The sequence below is a fragment of the Manduca sexta genome, chromosome 27 (assembly GCF_014839805.1).
Source record: "Manduca sexta isolate Smith_Timp_Sample1 chromosome 27, JHU_Msex_v1.0, whole genome shotgun sequence".
In the NCBI taxonomy this organism is placed as follows: Eukaryota; Metazoa; Arthropoda; class Insecta; order Lepidoptera; family Sphingidae; genus Manduca; species Manduca sexta.
The window spans coordinates 14,969,159-14,981,899 of record NC_051141.1 but is presented as its reverse complement, the minus strand read 5'-3'; the positions used below and the strand labels follow the sequence as shown (position 1 = coordinate 14,981,899).

The following is a 12,741-nucleotide window of genomic DNA, read 5'->3' as shown; positions in this document are numbered from 1 at the left end:
TTCAACTTGAGACGCAGCGACCTTTTTAACTTTCGTTGTGTTTTTTGAGGGTAGCTGATACACGAGTCAGTGGGATTCTGTATTTAAACCTTTTAAAAAATCAGGAAATCTCTATATTACTATAATTCCTATTGAATTGTGTTCTGTATATTCTTAGTGGTGTCGGTAAGTGTTTTGTGTATTAATTAGTCCTTGTTACTATCTCATATAGTAACAATGGACATATCACCTCCGGACCCCCGATCCCCGGATATTTCCCAAACGGTTGCTATGGATGTTATTTCCCCTGCACCCTGATACTAGTGTGGCTAGACAATCGGCCTATAAACGCCAAAGCGATGACTCCTCGGAGACAATCATCCCTACCAAAAACTAGTTCAGCACAACCGGTCCTTGAATGCCCTTCCATTCAAACCTCATTCACTCACACAAGTTACAAGGAACTTTTGAGTTCTTACCCTGATTCAAGCACAGGTCCATTTATCGTTCATGTGTCTCGTGTTGAAACTGATCCTTCATCTGGATCGACCATCAGACCAATTAATTTTTGGCCAGTTTTTGTTCAAGCATAAAATACCAAACATAATGAAAAATGGGGTAAAAAGTGGGTCGCAACAGAATTTCTATTGAATTTCTTACTGCTGTTGATGCAAATAATTTTTAATTAATCCTACTTTATCACTCAATAATTATGTTTCTTCAATCCCGTCATACAATGTGACCCGGTTGGGAGTAGTTCGAGGAATTCCTGTTGAGGTTTCCATGGATGACTTCATTAAATACATAGAAGTTCCAGATGGATGTGGTAAAGCAATTAAAGCGAGACGACTCAGCAGAAAGGTAATTACAGATGGTGCTCCTAGTTGGCTACCAACTCAAACTATTGTAATTACATTTCTGTCACAAAATTACCCTCTTACGTATATTACTTCTATAACTCTCTTCCTGTGGATATATATATACTTCCCACAATTCAATGTCTTAACTGCTGCGGTTTTGGTCACATTAAAACCAATGTCGGTCAAAAACTAGATGTTATAAATGTTCTCTTCCACACCCAGGTGACTCATGCTCGGTGGACATGCAATCTGCTAAATGTACTTCCTGTTCTGGTAGTCATTTTGCCACACACAAAAGCTGTCCTGAACATGACAGACAAAAAATATAAAAATGCTCATGTCTAGGGACAATGTGTCTTACGACATGGCATCCTCAATTTTAAACCTAATAACTCTTATTCACAAGCTATCAAATCTTCCCCAATTAATATGCCTTCTCCTTCACCCAATAATTCACCTCCTAAACCTTCTTCATACAATAGAACTACTTTCTCCTCCCTCGATCCCGAGCCCCATTAGGTAAGAGCTATAATAGAGTGTTACATTCTGATATTACTTCTGATCCTGCCTCTTCACAACCAAATGGCTGCGCTTTGAATACTCCTGTAGATGACTCTCTCCCAGAAAGTAACCTTCTAGAAGGTCTTATAAATCTAGTATTCACTATTATATCCACATATTCTGATTGCTTACCGACCAACGTTGCCAATAAATTACAATTAATTTTTTCCCTTGTTAACAATGGATCCAATAAAGATTCTTCAGTGGAACAGTAAGAGTATCCGCAATAAGAATCATGAAATTTCTCTTATGATTTCTAAATATTCCCCATCTATCCTTGCTATTTCCGAGACTTGGCTTGTCCCTGGCTCTCATTTTCGAGTCCCTGGATTTGCAGGTTTTCGGGATGACAGGGACGATGGCTATGGGGGAAGTGCTTTATTTGTAAGTCAGTCCCTCATTTATACCCAGTTAGCTGTTCCTCCTCATAGTCAAAACTTTAATGTCGTGGCTGTGAGGTGTTTTAACATTTCTTTTGTTTCTATTTACATCCCTCATCCTTCTTCCTTCATATTCCTTGAACTTCGTTCTATTTTATCTTCCCTTCCTAGTCCTATGATAATCATGGGCGATTTTAATTGCCACCATACATCATGGGGTCCTATCGGTGTGACCGTGTCTCCTTTCCTCTTCTCGAAATATTGGATGATTTTAATTTTTGTGTTATCAATGATGGGTCTCCTACCCGTCGTGTTTACCCTTCTCAGAATCCAAAGAGTGTTGTAGATTTATCCATTTGTTCTGCATCTCTTGCGTCTCTACTACATTGGGAAATAAGTCCCCACAGTTTTAGCAGTGACCATTTTCCAATTGTTATCTCCGTCCCACTTAATTTTCCTCTTCAAAATCCCTTCTCCCTCTCCTCAAATATCGTTTATCTGGGGCTGATTGGCCATCATATGTAGCATCCCTCGATTCCCAATTAAATGTTATATCTGGCAATAGTAATTTACACCCTTTAGATGCATATAATAAATTCGTTGAGGCGATTTCTTCGTCTGCAGACTCTCACATTCCACTTAAAAAAGGCAAATCATCCAAAAGTCGCCGCCATGGTGGGATGCAGAGTGCACGAGCATTATTCACCAACGCCACAAAGCTGAAATTAAATATAACTCTTCAATGACGACAGAGAATTTCATTTCTTTTCAACAAATGTCGGCCCGTTCCCGCAGATTATTATCCCTTAAAAAGCAGGGTTGGATGCGGTTTTGCGAAAGTCTGTCACCCAAATTCCCTTCATCATATGTTTGGAGACAAATAAAAGGTTTAGATCTGCCCGTAATTTTTCTAATACCCCATCCAATGATCCTTCCACTTGGATCGACTCATTTGCTTCTAAAATTGCCCCTCCTTCAGTCCCAGACTTTTCCTGTCTTCCCCTCTTATATCCTCCTCTTCCTTCAACTCACCCCCTAGCATCCCCATTTTCGTTTGAAGAATTGCAATTGTCTTTAGACGGCCTTGTCGACTCATCTCCTGGGCTTGATGGCATTCCCTATTCGTTCTTGACAAGAGCTAACGATAACTGCAAACAGTTTTACCTAAAACTGATTAATCATTTTTTTGAAACTGGTGTTGTTCCCGATGCATGGAAAACACAAATTATTATTCCTCTTCTCAAACCAGGTAAAAATCCTCTTCACTCTTCTTCATATAGACCCATAGCCCTCTCCTCTATATTAGTTAAAATTTCAGAACATCTGCTCAAACATCGATTGGATTGGTTCATGGAGAACTCAGGCAAATTGTCAGATACGCAGTTTGGATTCAGGGAAAGGCATGAGTACTCTAGACAGTCTTAGCATTCTTACAACTGATATTTACCGCTCTTTCCAAAACAAAGAAGTACTTTTAGGTGTCTTTTTAGACATCACTTCTGCATATGATAATGTTCTTCTTCCGGTTCTCAGAGAAAAACTTCTAAAGCTGAGTGTCCCTGAGAAGATGGTACATTTCATATTTAATTTGATGACGAGCAGATCAGTGGTAATTAAAATCAATAACACATTCTTACCCCTAGAACTGTCTGGAAAGGCCTACCTCAAGGTTCAGTACTGAGTCCTCTGCTTTACAACATTTATACTTATGATCTGGATGTAGTGGTGAACAGTTACTGTCAAGTCCTACAATACGCAGATGACCTCGTACTTTACTCATCTTCCAAATTTATTCACTGTGTAGAATCTGACTTAAACCAGGCACTAGCATATCTGGGTGATTGGTTAAATGTTCATGGTCTCACCCTATCAACATCAAAATGCAATTCTGTGCTGTTTACAAAAAAGAAATATTCCCCTGTTAAAATCCTTATTGATGACGAAGTCATTACTCAGGTCTATCAAACTAAATTTCTAGGCATTATACTAGATTCGAGGATGACTGGTATCCCCCATTGCCTTTACATTTCCCAAAATGTGAAAAAATGATTAACATCTTGCGTTCCCTGTCTGGAGTTTGGTGGGGGTCACATCCTTACTCTCAAAAATTGCTATACAATGCAATTATCAGAAGTCACCTGGATTACGGCTGTTTTCTGCTAGACCATTGTAATAAGGCAGGTTTGAATAGTTTGGATAAAATACAAGCTAGATGTTTACGTATAATTATGGGGGCTATGAAATCTACTCCTATCAATGCCATGCAAGTGGAGTGCGTTGAACCCCCCCTTCATATCCGTCGCCAGTACCTGTGTGACAGATTTTTCTTTAAAATTGTTCAATCTTCTTCTCACCCTCTTTTAGATAAACTTAGAACTCTTTCACAGTCACTTCCAAGTAATCCACGGTCCATGCCTTGTCTTCTTCTTAGTTTCCGCAGTTTTTCTCAATTATCTTGCCCAACGTTCCAATCCTCACTTAGTCCTTTGTACTCCCTTCCTTATAAGGCCCTAATTTTAAACCCTCTGTCCTTCTCAATTTCGGCATAAATAAAGGTACAATCGAGGCAAACATTGTTTTTAATGAGATATTGAATTCAAAATGGGAGGGTTGGTTACCAATGTTTTGCGATGCCTCTAAATTATCAGATGACGCGTGCGTGGGTTCGGCTGTTTGGATTCCTAATTCACGCATCATACTTTCTTTTAAATCTCCTCCCTGCACCTCTGTATTTACAGGGAATCTATAGCAATACTTGAAGCTGTTCGATTTGCCCAATCGCATAAATTAGATAAATCTATAATTTTTCCGACTCTTTAAGTAGTCTTCAGGCCATAATGTCCAATCCGTTCCGCTCCAAATCTAAATTCCCTATTACCTTGAAAATAAGACAGACATTGTTTGAGTGTGCTCTACATAACCTTAAAATAGTACTGGCCTGGATTCCGGGTCATGAAGGGATTCATGGCAATGAAACTGTGGACTCCTGTGCAAAATTTGCGACTCAGAGTGGTTCCTTGGAATACTACAATTACTTCTGCCAAGACTTATGTCTTTTGTCCCTTACTCGACTAACTCGCACATGGAATGAGCAGTGGCGGGTATCTAAATCGGTGAAGGGAAAATACTATGGAGACATTGTTCCAGATATCCCAGTCAAACCATGGTTTTTCAAGTTCCGTCAATTGGACAAAACTGCTATTTCCACAATCTGTCGTCTTCGTTTCGGCCATGCATGCACCCCGATTCATCTGGCAAAAATTAAGGGAGTTAGAGACCATTCACTTTGTGAATGTGGCTTGGAGGAAGGAAGCGCCGATCATTTATTCTTTAATTGTCCCAAATTACGATATCCCCTATATAATATTCTTCCTGATAACGTCTCCCGCCCCACTAGTTTCAAGTGTATCCTCTCCTTGGTAGACTCTCCTTTGTTAGACAGCTATGTAAATTTATAGAAATTAACAAAATAAAGTTATAACATAGGTAACTGTCTAAGTCTAAAGTCCTTTCTAACTTTTTAGTCATAAGTGTCAGATGTTTCTGTACGTTTAGTTATATCTAATGCATGTGGTGTTATTTATTTATTGGTTTAAAATAATATTTCTATGCGTGATGTCTACTTATCATATACATGTTGTTGTAGATCACTAACATTTGGGGAAAACATCAATTCAATACGTTTCCATATATATTATAATTCTCTTTGTTCAATACGCTACGAGGGGAAAAAAGAGAGTCAACTGTCACTCAAGAACTGTCTTAACGTAGTGGTTATATTCTCTATGGAACTGTCAAATCCCCTTCGTTTATCTTCTCCCATTAACAAAAGTCTTCATCATAAAGACATTCAACTTTAATACCCAGATTAATACCTCAGTAATCTGCAGTCTGAAACAACGTGACATTGGCGGAATAGCTTCATAATCAAGCTCGTCGCCAGTAATCAAAGAAGAAGAAGAACTTTCGTTGTTCGAGTAATTTAGTACATAAGCGTAAGAGTTATATCAAAGATGAAATATCACTATGGCTAAGGTTCTTTCTCGTACGGATGTGCTTAGATCAAACAAGCTGAAAATATATTTACAAAACATCGTAGGAACTAATAGAAACTGTGTAGACAAGTATAATTTACTTATATAAATAATAGGCACTATCTTGCATATAATAGGTAGGTATGCATAATAGTATGTGTTTTTGTGAGTGCTATAAATGTACTAGTACTTAGTAATACATTTATAGCACTACTACTACTACTACTACTCAGGATAAAAATCTCAGTAAGAACATACGCATAAAATGTGACCGCCGCTACAATACGAATATATCTAGTTAGTATAATAATAATTTTGCACACTTATTTACTAACTTAAAAGAAAAAAATGTAAGTATTTTTGTTTTATGCTTGTTTCAATAACATAATATATGTAAATTAATTGTATTTAATGTAATAGTTTTGTTCCATATTTACCTTAATTAATGGCGAAGCATAGATGGATAGAGATTGCAAACGATAGAGGAACATGGAATTCCTTGGAGGAGGCTGTTACCCAAAGAGGAAATCGATGTAAACATGATAACAATAACAATATTATTCTTTCCTATTTTAGTAACAATATTATGTTGTTCATGAAAGTAAAAAAAGATTATTGTTATTATTATTATACTGATACAACTTTACAATAAAATTATACTTTGGTATTTTATTTTGCAGCGGCGTAGCGTCGGCTTGTGCCGCATGGGCAGACCTAACATTTGCCATCCGGCGCTACATGAGAGCAAAAAAGCGCCACGCGAAACATAAGAGGACGAAATTAAAATTTTTAAACCTTTTATTTAAAAAAATTTGCCACTCCCCTACATTTGCTACCCAGGGCGGCCCGCTCTTGCCGATTTGTCAACCGATTTGTCAACGAGATTGTCCTAAAATGAGACTTACATTAAATTATTTAAGTATACGATAGCCGATCCATTATAATGAAAGTAAATATAATAAATTTCGTTTAGTAAGTCCCGTGATAAGTTATACATTTCCTCTAATGAAGTTAGGTTTTTGCATAAAAGCTATATATCATTTTACTTAAACCACGTTTGCTTCTTTTAGCGCTTAATAAATCGAAAAATAATGTAAATATTTTTTTATGTAATTTCACAAAGGTGATCACTAATCGCTAAAGAAATAACAAAAATAGTACCTACTTATGTACCTAATAAATTTTGCTGTGGAAGAATATAGCATTCTCTTCTTTTCCTATGGTTAATTTTAGTTAATTTGTACTTTTAGATGTCGGCATAATAATAATACAATTTATATTTAAAAGAGTACATATTACATAGGTACTGAATACTGTATACTCCTTAAGTAGGTTGTTCATCAGAATATTATGCATATCGTTGTACTACACTTGTGTAAACTCAATATGTAATCTGCAGGAAAACCTAAAAGTACATCCTTACATATAACAAAGTTCACTGCCACGTCTGATTGTTTGAACGTGATAAACTCAAAAACTAGTGGACAAATTTGGACGAAATTTAGTATAATGATCATTTGTGACCTTGGGATCCTTCCTATTTGGGACGGAGCAATAATATCGGCTACTTCTTATTTATTCCAGAAAAATAAATAACGGATCTTTTATTGCGGAAAACTCTGTGACGCGGGCGATATCGCGAGCAAAAGCTAATAAATAAATATGTGAATAAAGCGCACTAACAGCCCTTTTATTAATGTTTCACGTGGAATAACATATCCTAATTTTCTGCGTAGGAAGTAACGAAGAGCCGTCACGCTCTTTCAATTCGAATTAGTCCATCTGAATAGATTTTTGTCCTTAGGGTTTTAACTAACACGACCGATCCTGTGATTAATAGATGCACGAATGACGAAACCAGTAATTGTCCTTGCGGTTTCACACTCGAATTATGTAAGATTAAGCGTACTTCCTATATTATGAAGAATTATTTATAATACCTATTTTGTTTAGTTACCTATTTTAATTTGTATATATTTAATATATAATAATCCTTTCAAAATAATAATTATAAAATACGACTTTTTGTAATACAGCATTTCCAAAGGTTAAAAATGAAGCTTTCAATTTTGTTTTAAAATTAACCTTCGCTTTCACATTGGGGCTCTTGATGAAAGTACATATTTAACTACCCTTAAAATTTTCGTCATAATTTACAAAATGCTAAGACATTTACGCGGTAGGCGCCGTAAATAAACTAAAGCTACATATTCATACTTCATTTTGCTGCACAGTCGTCCAAGGTCACATACGATGCCCGATGCGAAACCACAGTGAATGGTCTCGGCATAGATCAATAATAATTATTCATGTTTGTCTGCTGTTTTTGTTATGCCTGATTATCGGTTAACAAACCAAACATAAGAATATTTGCTGCATATTATCGGCACATAAATAAAAATTCAATTATTTTAAACACACTCAACCATGTTTATTACGTAGATATTTAGTGTAATCAATAAATTCTTAATTATAAGCCTGTAGTTTCAAAATATTATAACCTTTAGTATGTTTTTAGGGATTCCATTCGAAATTTAATTGATATAATGCATTTTTTTTTCCTAAACACGGATTTTACAACATTGATAAATTTGCCTTTTTCAATACGGTTTAGGCATAGACAATTTATTTTTTTATCTGTGAAATGCGATTTTCACCTGTCACCAGTATTGCCAAATTAGGGATATTTCCCTAATTGTAGAGGGTATTTCCGCAATAATAAAAATAAAAAAAAAATATTCACTTATTTGTAACGAACTCTTTATATAGTTGATCCCATAAACTTAGCAGTTTTTGATTACAAATAGGTTGTAACGAATTGTCAATAGTAATTGAATACGTTGTCAAATAATTATTAGATTATTAAAATGTAGAAATAATCATCTTAATATTATTTCATGGTACTTGATTGGCGACGAGGATGGACGCCGAAAAATTTCTTCATAGTTCTCGACAGCACTGACATATTTTTTTTAAATAATTAAGTATTATATTTATGAGTATAGCCATTATAAACATTAAAAATTTCCAAAAGTTTAGTTTATATAAATAATAGGTATTATCTCATGACATCCATATAATAAACGGTTACAGACAATATTTTGAAAGTGAAAAATGGTTAATGGGTAGCTAAAATCAATATAGAATAGAATTTTAAGAGAGAAAACTAATATTGCATTAGCCGTGTCATTAACTCGACTTAAAATTTGATACATTTAACTATCATTCGTGGAAGTAAACATATTTTGATAAATCTGGGAACATACAATACTCCTTATTAACCAAATAATATGTACAAAAACCATAGAAATTTGATCATAATTTTACAGACACTATTTTGAAAGTGAAAAATGGTTAATGGGTAGCTAAAATCAATATAGAATAGAATTTTAAGAGAGAAAACTAATATTGCATTAGCCGTGTCATTAACTCGACTTAAAATTTGATACATTTAACTATCATTCGTGGAAGTAAACATATTTTGATAAATCTGGGAACATACAATACTCCTTATTAACCAAATAATATGTACAAAAACCATAGAAATTTGATCATAATTTTATTATAGTAAAACGATGTAAAAAGTGATGAAGCATGGTCGGTCAATCAAGTCAAGGCAATAGTAAATTAAGAAGACAATGGTGCAATTAATACAATCATTATTAAAATTACCTGTGCCCGTAATTTTCATCTATGTGTATTTAAAACATTCTCTTCTCGAGGTTTATATACCGATTCAAAACATAAATGTGAAATACGGGAGCCAAGTCCTATATTAAGAATATGGATGACCGACAAAAGAATTGAGATCTAAATTAATGCCAAGCTCTGTTGACAATCTTGAAATTTATTTTTATGGACATATATAATTCTAAAATAAATTTATAACGAAACCTCTTGTATTTTCTGCTATGATCATGTATGTAGTTATTTATTTATTTATTATTCTTTTTTCTGTACCAAGCAGAAAAAATGATTCAAAGAAGAAAAGAGATACAAAAGGCACATATACAAATGGCGGTCTTATCGCTCTAGGCAATGTCTTCCAGACAACCATGGGATGGATATAAAAACGAGAAATAGAAAGAGAGGGTAGTGCAGTGAATTTTATTATATTAATAATTAAAAAAACAAATAATTGATAAACAATACATTCATAAATATATATATGCGTTATATACACCTATATAATACATACAAAAGAAATAATAATCATAAAAAAAAAACATGTACAATACATACATACACATCAATGTATCTGTTCAGTCAGAAAAATAGTTTTCTTTGCTTGAATGATGACAGTGTTTTCGCCCATCTCACCTTAAGAGGCAGCGCGTTCCACAATCGAACAGCTTCAACGGTGAACGATTTGTCCATGAATGTGGTGGTGTGCGCAGGCATTTTTAATCTCAGGTTCACCGATGATCTCAAGAACTTGGGATGTGAGTCGTTGAGAAATAAAAATAGATTTTTAGATAAGAAGGAGTGTTAGGACTAAACAAAACATTATACAAAAGAAAAAGAATGAGGGCATTCCGACGAAGTCTTATGGGTAACCACTTGAGCTTAGCATGAAACTCGGACACATGATCATATTTGCGCAAACCAAATATCAATCTAATGCAGAAATTAAAGAGTCGCTCAAGCTTAGAAAGTTGGTCCTCGGTGAGATCTAGATAGCTGACATCGGCATTATCAAGTATAGGGAGAAGCAGTGTTTGCACAAGTAAGATCGTCGTGGCGACAGGAAGAAAATTGTGTAACCTCCGCAAGGATCTCAAAGCTGTGGGCCCCAAGTGAGAGATTTATCCAGGTACAAGCCGAGGTTTTTTACAGTATCACTGTATGGAATGATGACACCATTACAGGAGACCGATAGTAACTGGTCCCGATCCAGTTCCAATATCATCCTGGGGCTGCCAACAACAATGACCTGGGTTTTGGAAGGATTAACCGACAGTCCATAGGCTTTGGTCCATTCGCAGATGTGTTGAATGTCTAAGTTGATTGTTGTAATCACATCGGCCAAATTGTCTAAGGGTGCCCGAGTATAAATTTGGAGATCATCAGCGTAGAGGTAGTAGGAAGTGCGAAGATGATTTGTTATGGAATTTATAAAGACAGCAAAGAGGAAAGGAGATAGCACGCCGCCCTGTGGTACACCAGCAGATAAAGGGCATAAGGAAGAAAAACTTTCCTCAACACAGATGCGCTGCCAGCGACCAAACAGATAACTACGAAACCAGTAAATTGTTAAGAGAACACAGAACGCCAAGCAATACCTGAATATCGACGGTATTGAAGACACTGCCGAAATCTAATAATGCTAAAATAGTCAGCTTACCCTCCTTCATACCTGATCTGATGCCATCCGTAATATGAGTGAGAGTGGTAGTCGTACTGTGCTCAGATCGAAAACCAGATTGTAAGAGATTAAGAAGATAATTTTTGGAAAGGAAATCATTTGTCAATCGTGTGAATCAGACGTTCAAGGACTTTGGAGAGAAATGGAAGAATAGAGATGGGACGAAAATCGTAGTTATACGTAACTTTGAGGAAAATGTTACAAAACACGTAATTATTTCTCCCGGCACCCACTTACACGCCGCCATCGACTCTCCGCATGTAGATAGTGAGAATAAGTTAAGCAAATAGGGTAACTAAGGTATACCAACCTATGTATGTATCGGAAGCATAATGTTTTCGAAAAATCTGTGTGTAATTTTTTTGTGGTTAATGCTTTCATAATCTTTTGAGTATTATTAAAGAAATTTGGGCCTTTAATTAATTTAACAAAATAACCAAATGTCATGTTTACGTTAAATAAATTCTGAATTAATGAGGCATCCAAATTAGGTTGATCATTCGTATAAATGTAAATGAATATACATACGTATAATGTACAATGGCTGCTACGTCGCGTCGCCTTGGACTAATCTAATGATAATTAGATTTTACATAAATTATGGAAGGGAAGCCGGCAGGAATCGGCTTATATGGACCCCATAGAGTAAAGTAATATAGATGAAAATGGACCCTTTGCCACTGCCAAACACCCAATCATTGTTTTAGCCAAAAATTTTGACGGATAATGAAAAAGCCTTCAAGTAACGAGGCATACGGGAAACATATTGTTGTAACCTAATATTCGAGGCTTTCTTAAATGGGTTTTGGGAGATATAAAAAGCCAGATTCTTGGAAAACTAAGCGTTATTTTTCACATAAACCACGCTTATAAAACTGCAATTGCATTCGAAATTCAGAACCTGTAAAACGAATGCATTGCCCTGCCTGGGCTTATGCATTCGTTTCCGAATTCAGAATCTGAATCTAGAACGATCTGGATCTCATATAAAATGATGTTAGCTCACACTTATTCTGAAATTATCTGAGAGTGAATGAAATTAATGGTTTTTATATTTTCAAATTGATCTAGAAATTCCGTTTTACTCAATTTTTTATTGAAAACTGCAAAAGATAAAGGTAAATTTCACTTTAATAGGATTTAATAAAGAAAATATACTTATTTTTTTATCTATAATTTACTTTTTACGAATTTACTCATATAAATAATCAGATTTTGACATATTTTCTTATTTGTATTTAATATAATCATCCTACCATATTTTATGTAATTTCAAGTAGTGGTTGCACATTTCGTAATAATGAATATCATTTGCCAATAGACTCGTTGAAATTCATAAAATAAAAAGGTTGATGTGTATTTGCAAATTTCGACTGACGAGTGACAAATTGGTTCGCGTGGTAAACGCTTGGATGCGCGTGCACTTATCAGCGTTGGTCACACTCAGACGCGCGAATGGACATACACATTTTTTTTTACAGAAGAACTATATTCATTATGTTGTGGAGAAGTGGGTAAAATATATAATATATATATATTTTCAGATTTCGCGTCGATGTCCT

General features: G+C 35.3%; 1 long non-coding RNA gene across 1 annotated transcript; it reads left to right on the top strand.

Moving 5' to 3' along the window:
• The first annotated feature begins 46 nt into the window (after positions 1 to 46).
• LOC119190866 lies at positions 47 to 5,743 on the top strand. Its single transcript, XR_005113240.1, has 2 exons — positions 47 to 165; positions 5,427 to 5,743. It is a non-coding gene; the product is annotated as an uncharacterized LOC119190866 (long non-coding RNA).
• Positions 5,744 to 12,741: the final 6,998 nt, after the last annotated feature.